Here is a 9,002-nt window from a genome sequence, read left to right as displayed (position 1 = left end):
GTGGTCACTTGAAGATGGAGTAGACGGGTTTTAAAAAGTATGAAGGAGACAGAAATGGAGGAACAAAGAAGTCTGAGCTGTATTTGAAGCGTCAGACCTATTAGCTCCTATAGCACACTTACAATACTTCTTAACAACGAGACTTAGAGCTGCACTTAATATTCAATAACACCAAACTATGTAATCACTCATAGAGAGAAACTGAAATTCCCCCGATAGCCCAACGTTGGGTTTTAGCATCGTTCAGCCCTTTGTTTTGGTTTGACTGCGTGTTGTATTATTTATTTGTTCACTCGTATTAAGCATTACATGTTAGGTCTGATTCTTTAGTGTTCACTTAAAGACGGAGATGGAGAAAGGACTAGTGTATTTTTAAGAAGATAAATGGAAGACAGAAATTGAGGAACAAAGATATTCTCGATCAGTGGTTCTCCACCGGCCTCGGGACCCACTTTTCCCTTTGTCAATAAATCGCGATCCGAAATTTGAACCCCTCAAATCTATTCAACAAAACGTTGTGCTGTAATATAAACGCTTTTCAGCATACAATATTAATGAAAGTGGAGTAAAGTGCATCCCTGACTGTATATCCCTTCACAGAACTAAAGAATGCTTTTAAAAAGGTTTAATGAGATGATGGAATCAAAGCTGAACTGTATAACATAAAAAGGCCCACATGCTGAAACCCAGCAGGGGGTCTGGGGGAGAAAAAAAAGATATATATATTTTGTTCAACTTTTCTTTTTCTTCACTCACACATCTGCGACCCACTCGAACCACTGTTCTAAAGGACATCATACATGTTCTATAGTTGATGCTAAAGCTAGCTCATAGCTTTTAGCTCCTAGCATACTTAAAAGACTTCTTAACAACCAGACTTAAAGCTGCACTTAATATTCTTGCATTAACAATAAACGATGTATAATGTAAAGACTGTCACTCATAGTGAGAAACGTAAAGAACTCAGGCACAGCCCCACCTAGTGTCAGCAGAAAGTATTAAAATAATGATTACAAAAAAATGCAAAAAATAAATTAAAAAATGTATAAAATATATTTTAAGATCATGTTTAATCCTCTGATTCGTCTCATTGCTGTTTCAGTCTGTGTTCTTCTACTTAGTGTCTACAGTGAGTGCCTGTTGAGCTGTTTGGAGCCATGTGGGACAGAACCCGATCCTGCCCCTCCCTCTCTCTGTCTAAGTGAACGGTGACTGTAAAAACTACACTGCGCATGCTCAGAGTATTTTCCTATTTAATGTGTGTGGCAAAAAAATAATGACCAAAGGGGCAAAGAGCTGCCATCCCCACCATACACCATCTCACATCATTCAGAGCTGATTGGCTGTGAGTATGTGTGCCGCGAAAAGTGTGGTGTGTGAAGAGGAGACGAGAGAGCTGCAGTGAGGCGTCCTAAAACCAGGAAGTAAGCTGCGCATGGCTTCCCTCCACAGAAAGCAATGAGATTTCTCCATAGGATTTTAGAAAATAGCTCAAAATAAGATCTGTGGGAAACGTAGCTGTTTGATAAATGCACGTTTTGTTCAGCCGGATAATATCCACATATCTACCCTACTTTTATCATTTTCGAATCATAAATATATTGATTAGATTAGATTTATGATAGACTTTTGAAACTACAAGAAGATAAGGAGTTTGAGGTGAAGTGTCTCAGGGACACAACGACATGCTGACTGCAGTGGGGTTTGAACTTGCTACCCCCTGATTCGAAGTCCATCACACTATCCACTGAGCCACAGCCGCCAGCCTACAGTTACTAACATTGCCCGACACGCGTTACTTAGTTACTTACTAAAATCAGTCATAATCACACTGACAGACAAGAGGGGTTTCCGCCGCAGGTTTATATGTACGTAATCTGCGCGCGCAGCCACATCTCCGCGTGCAGTGCTGCATACACATGGCTGAGTCAGCGATAACTCTCGAGGGGTGGAGGTCTGCCCATTACTTTGAGTTCGTCCGAAGAATAGACAGGAATGTGACGGTGAGGTGCAAACTGTGTCCAGGCCAGAAGCTGTTATCCACTGCTGTAAACACCACGTCACACCTCAACAAGCACCTGCAAAGAACACATGCTAAGGTGAAGCTAACAGCTAAGGACCCCCGGACCCAGAGGGAGGATGTTGTGAGTGTGCCGCCGCCGAAGCAGCAACAATTAGAATTTGGAGGACCGGTAACCAAAGCAGAGATGGACAGGCTTGTAGCCTTGTCAATTAACTACAGGGGTCCCTCAGGGCTCTGTTCTCGGTCCCCTCCTCTTCTCCCTGTACACAAACTCGCTCGGATCAGTCATTAGCCTGCATGGTTTTTCATACCACTGCTACGCTGACGACACCCAATGAGTCCTGCCCTTCCCCCGCTCAGAGACCCAGGTCGTCGCTCGCATCTTTTTTTTTTTTTTTTTTTTTAATTTATTCTACTAAAATCATACATAAACAAAAACGTATAATTCATACACACAAATGAACAAAATTAGTAGAAGCGGGAGGGCTGAAGCATAGCTTATGGGGAGTAGCCCTCCCGTGCATCATCATTAGCATCAATATAGTAATGGCACATATTTCGTCAAAAACGTATAGAAATTAAGGGGTACAAAAAAATAAAGAAAACTAACGAAAACTGGAAAAAAAATAAAAAAAATAAAATAACAGTTAGGGCAAGAAAAAAGTAAATGCATATATAAGCAACACTGGGAATATCAAATACTTGTTAGCTGGAGTAATCTGCAAATATAATTGTTTTTACTTTAGTTTTGAATTTTTGATGACTAGTAATACTTGAAAGGTCTGAGTGAAGTCCATTCCACGTTCTAACTCCGATTATGGATAAGCTGTGTGATTTGATGGTTGTTCTACAGGGCTTGCTATACAACCAGTTAGGATGCCTGGTTGGGTATTTCCTAACTGTGGTTTGGAACTGCTTTTGAATGTTAGTAGGCATTTTGTTATGGTAAATGTTGTGCATAATCAGTACTGTTTTAAGCTTTACTATATCAACAAATTTGAATAGATTGAGTTTTTTGAATATGGGAGTTGTGTGTTCATATTTACCAGCACCACAGACTATTCGTAATACTTTTTTTTGGGATGTTATTATTTTTTGTAGATTTGTTGCGTACGTGTTTCCCCATATTTCGGAGCAGTAATAAAGGTAAGGGAGAAATAGACTGTTATAAAGAGTTCTGAGTATTTTTTCCTCGAGAATGTTCTTAGTACGATACAAAATACCTATTATTTTTGACAGTTTAGTTTGTACATAATTTATATGATGCTTCCAGTTGAGTTTTTCATCAACAATGAGTCCTAAAAATTTACATGCACCAACTTTCTCTATCTCAGTATTGCAAATCCGTATAATACAGTCATTTCTACTCTCAGACTTTGTATTGAACAACATGTAATTTGTTTTGGCCACATTAAGGGATAATTTATTAACTGCAAACCAGTTACATAGTATTTCCAATTCTGCATTAACAATTTTAACAAGATCACCAAGATTATGATGGGAGCAGAGAATGGTGGTATCATCGGCAAACAGAATGAATGTGAACATGTCTGAGGTGTTGATAATGTCATTAATATAAATCAGGAACAGTTTGGGACCTAAGATTGATCCTTGAGGGACTCCACATGTTATAGGAAGATTGTTTGATTTCGCCTCGTCTATGTCCACATATTGTAGCCTATTTATCAGATAACTCTTGACCCATTCTTTGGCTTGACCCCTTATGCCATAATGTTCTAATGTGTGCAGCAGGATGGTTCACAGTATCAAAAGCCTTTTTAAGGTCAATGAATATACCAGCTGTAATCATTTTTTTTTCAATGTTGTTGGTAATTTCTTCAACCAATTCAATTACTGCTGAAGAAGTAGAGTGATTTTTCTGAAATCCATATTGGCTGGGGCATAGTATATTACATTTGCTGAGGAATGACTCCAGACGGTTGTTAAAGAGTTTTTCCAGGATTTTTGAGAATTGTGGTCGTAAAGAAATCGGTCTATAATTATTAAAACTAGATTTATCACCAGATTTGAAAACCGGAATTACCTTCGCGATTTTCATTTCATTTGGAAAAATACCTTGTTGAAACGATTTATTGCATATATTTACTAGGGGGGCTACAATATTTGGTGCAACTTGTTTAACAATATTCATACTAAGTCCTAAATAATCTTTGGACTGTTTACTATGTTGAGTATTAATAATATCAAGCAGTTCATTTTCTGTGATTGGGTTCAGGAACACACTCTGTTGGTTGCAGTTTTTCAGAAAATCATCCACTTTAGATGAAGTTGGGCTGATTTTACTCGCCAGGTTGCGGCCAATTTCAGTAAAGAACTCATTAAAGCTATTTGCAACATCCGTTGGGGTTTTTCCTTCAGTTTGGAATTTCTTGAATTCGTTTCTGTTGTCAGTTCTTTTCTTCTTAATTATGCTATTTATTACCTTCCAAGTGGTTTTCATATCTCCTATGGCATTTTCTAATTTTTCAGAGAAGTATCGTTTTTCACAGTTTCTAAGGATTGTAGTCAATTTGTTTTTATACAATTTATAACGGCTTTCATCTTCAGTGCTTTTACTTTTCAAAAGTGTCCTACAGAGAGCATTTTTCTTACAGCAAGCGTTTTTCAGTCCACGAGTGAACCAGGGTTTGAGTCAATCTTCATTTTAATTATGGACAACATTCATTCATGTTTTGCATGAAAATCCTTACAAACTCATTATAGGATTTGTTTACACCTTGAATCTCAAATACTTCTTGCCATTTTTCATTTTTTAAGTTAATATTTAATTTATTTAGAGAACTGTCATTTAATGTCCGTTTAGTTATGTATGTCTTTTGTTCTTTATTATTTACAGGTTCTCTTCCGCAAATTGTGAATATTGGCAGGTGATCACTGACATCAGAGATGAGGGCCCCACTATGATGTTCCGTTTCAAGGACGTTAGTGAAAATGTTATCAATTAACGTTTCAGTAGTGCTGGTTAACCTGGTTGGTTTGGTTATTAGAGGGAGAAGCCCGAGAGAAGAACACATATCCATGAAGTGTCTCGCCTGTTGGAGCGAGTTGTATTTTAATAAATTAACGTTGAAATCTCCACACACATAAAGGTTTTTAATTCTATGAGGTCTGAGCATTTTTTCTACTTGTTCATTAAATTCCTCAAGATTGCTTCCAGGCTTTCTATACATGCAGGAGACGAGTATATGTTTGTTCTGTTTCAGCTCAATGTCTACGGTGACAGATTCAAGGAGGTTGTTGCAGCAGAGGGAAAGACTCTCTACCAATCTCGCAGAGAGTGTGTTTTTAACAAACAGTGAGACCACCTCTTTGGAGCTTGCGATTCATATGAAAAGCCACATAATCGGGTAAAAAATTGTCAACAGTGTTTGAGTCTGTTTGCCAGGTCTCTGAGATTGCAATGATGTCAAAAGATCTATTTATGAGTTGAAGATATAATTTGATTTTGTCACTATTTGCATTAAGGCTACGGGCATTAAAGTGTATTAATGAAAAACCATTAATAGCTTTAAGTTCTAAGTTAAAAAGTGTTTCACTATAGTAGCAGCAGTTGTTGGTAAGATTCCTGAAGAAATTAGAGTCTGGGTCAATGTGGGAGTCGAAACAGTTCTGTCTTATTAGATTTTCATCAAAGAGATTTAAATCCTTAGAGTTCACTCCGGTCACTGTGGTCACTGGGACTGGGTGATTTGAGTCCATGGTGCACACGGAGGTAAGTTCATGACTGATCATACAGTACAGAGGATTTATATTAACACACAGGACAAAATACAAAACTGAATATAACGGATTATTATCGAGTGGTCGATGTAACTTTTGACTCACGCTTAATGAATGAAGTAAGGGAAAATAGCGCATAGATATAATTGCATTATTTGTCAATACTTTACCAATAGCGGGAGTAATATTCTTATCCTCAGAGTTCATTAAAATATAGATAAGTCCACACTGTCCTTCACAATCGATACTTTTCCTTCGTTTGTTTTAATGAATATTTTACCTCTTACCTTTATCTCTGCTCGTCTAGCTGACATCTCTCAGTGGATGTCCGCTCACCACCTCAAGCTCAACAAAACTGAACTGCTTTTCCTTCCAGGAAAAGATTGTCCCTCTCTTAACCTGACTATCAACATCGGCCCCTCTGTTGTCTCCCCGACTCAGACTGCAAGGACTCTGGGTGAGACCCTGGATAACAACCTGTCCTTCACTGCAAACATCGCTGCTACAACCCGCTGCTGCAGATCCACGCTCTCCAGCATCAGGAGGACGCGTCCCCAGCTGACCCAGAGAGCCAGCAGGTTCTGGTCCAGGCTCTCGTCACCTCACGCCTAGACTACTGCAACTCCCTCCTGCTGGTCTGCCTGCATGTGCCATCCGACCTCTGCAGCTCATCCAGAATGCAGCGGCTCGTCTGGTCTTCAACCTTCCTGAATGTTCCACACCACGCCGCTCCTCCGCTCCCTCCACTGGCTTCCGGTAACTGCTAGAATCCACTTCAAGACCCTGGTGCTTGCGTACCGTACTGCGAATGGATCTGGCCCTTCCTACATCCAGGACATGGTTAAACCGTGCACCCCAGCACGTGCACTACGCTCTGCATCAGCCAAACGGCTCGCTGCACCCTCGCTGCGAGGGGGACCCAAGTTCCCATCAGCAGAAACACGTGGGTTTGCTGTCCTGGCTCTAAGATGGTGGAATGAGCTCCCATTGACATCAGGACAGCAGAAAGCTCACACACCTTCCAGACTGAAACTCATCTCTCTCGACTCCACCTCGAGGATAGAACTGCTAACAAAGCACTTATATACTAACAAAGGACTGGCTCCTCTAAAGCCAGTTGAGAAGCACTTGAAATATTTGGCTCTATGAAACCTGATGTACTTTATGATTCTGTTTTCTTCAAGGTTGTGTCTTCCTGGTCGAATGTACTTATTGTGAGTCGCTTTGGATAAAAGCGTCAGCTAAATGCAATGTGATGTAATGTAGCATCCTTCATAGTAGAGGAAATGTTGCCCATCTGCACAGTGGAATCACCATCGTTCAGAGATACTGCGCAAAATACAGATAGCAAGAGACAGAGGACAGCCACGGTCAGATAGGAAAACATTGAGACTGTTTAAACCAGATGAGAGAGGACTGTTTAAACCAGGTGAGACTGTTTAAACCAGGTGAGAGAGGACTGTATAAACCAGGTGAGAGAGGACTGTATAAACCAGGTGAGACTGTTTAAACCAGGTGAGAGAGGACTGTTTAAACCAGGTGAGAGAGGACTGTATAAACCAGGTGAGAGAGGACTGTTTAAACCACGTGAGAGAGGACTGTATAAACCAGGTGAGAGAGGACTGTATAAACCAGGTGAGAGAGGACTGTTTAAACCAGGTGAGAGAGGACTGTTTAAACCAGGTGAGAGAGGACTGTTTAAACCACGTGAGACTGTATAAACCAGGTGAGAGAGGACTGTATAAACCAGGTGAGAGGGGACTGTATAAACCAGGTGAGAGAGGACTGTTTAAACCAGGTGAGACTGTATAAACCAGGTGAGAGAGGACTGTATAAACCAGGTGAGAGGGGACTGTATAAACCAGGTGAGAGAGGACTGTATAAACCAGGTGAGAGAGGACTGTATAAACCAGGTGAGAGGGGACTGTATAAACCAGGTGAGAGAGGACTGTATAAACCAGGTGAGAGAGGACTGTTTAAACCAGGTGAGACTGTATAAACCAGGTGAGAGAGGACTGTATAAACCAGGTGAGAGAGGACTGTATAAACCAGGTGAGAGAGGACTGTATAAACCAGGTGAGAGAGGACTGTATAAACCAGGTGAGACTGTATAAACCAGGTGAGAGAGGACTGTTTAAACCAGGTGAGTGTGGACTGTATAAACCAGGTGAGTGTGGACTGTATAAACCAGGTGAGTGTGGACTGTATAAACCAGGTGAGAGAGGACTGTATAAACCAGGTGAGTGTGGACTGTATAAACCAGGTGAGAGAGGACTGTATAAACCAGGTGAGAGAGGACTGTATAAACCAGGTGAGAGAGGACTGTATAAACCAGGTGAGAGAGGACTGTATAAACCAGGTGAGTGTGGACTGTATAAACCAGGTGAGAGAGGACTGTTTAAACCAGGTGAGAGAGGACTGTATAAACCAGGTGAGTGTGGACTGTATAAACCAGGTGAGAGAGGACTGTATAAACCAGGTGAGAGAGGACTGTATAAACCAGGTGAGAGAGGACTGTATAAACCAGGTGAGAGAGGACTGTATAAACCAGGTGAGAGAGGACTGTATAAACCAGGTGAGAGAGGACTGTATAAAGGAGGGACCAGGACGACTGATCCGTGTAAAGGAAAGAATGAATGGGGCCATGTATCGTGAGATTTTGAGTGACAACCTCCTTCCATCAGCAAGGGCATTGAAGATGAAACGTGGCTGGGTCTTTCAGCATGACAACGATCCCAAACACACCGCCCGGGCAACGAAGGAGTCGCTTCGTAAGAAGCATTCCAAGGTCCTGGAGTGGCCTAGCCAGTCTCCAGATCTCAACCCCATAGAACATCTTTGGAGGGAGTTGAAAGTCCGTGTTGCCCAGCGACAGCCCCAAAGCATCCCTGCTCTAGAGGAGATCTGCATGGAGGAACGGGCCAACATGCCAGCACCAGTGAACACCTCGTGAAGACTACAGAACACGTTTGACCTCTGTCGTTGCCAACAAAGGGTATGTAACAATGTATTGAGAGGAACTTTTGTTATTGACCAAATACTTATTTTCCATCATCATTTGCAAATAAATTCTTTAAAAATCAGACAAAGTGATTTCCTGGATTCTTCCCCCCCCCCCTGTCTCTCATAGATGAAGTGTACCAGGGATGAACATTACAGGCCTCTCATCTTTTTAAGTAGGAGAACTTGCACAATTGGTGGCTGACTAAATACTGTTTTGCCCCACTGTATGTTCGTG

The sequence above is a fragment of the Pseudochaenichthys georgianus genome, unplaced genomic scaffold, assembly GCF_902827115.2.
Source record: "Pseudochaenichthys georgianus unplaced genomic scaffold, fPseGeo1.2 scaffold_1747_arrow_ctg1, whole genome shotgun sequence".
Lineage (NCBI taxonomy): Eukaryota > Metazoa > Chordata > Actinopteri > Perciformes > Channichthyidae > Pseudochaenichthys > Pseudochaenichthys georgianus.
Note: the sequence above shows the minus strand (reverse complement) of the source record.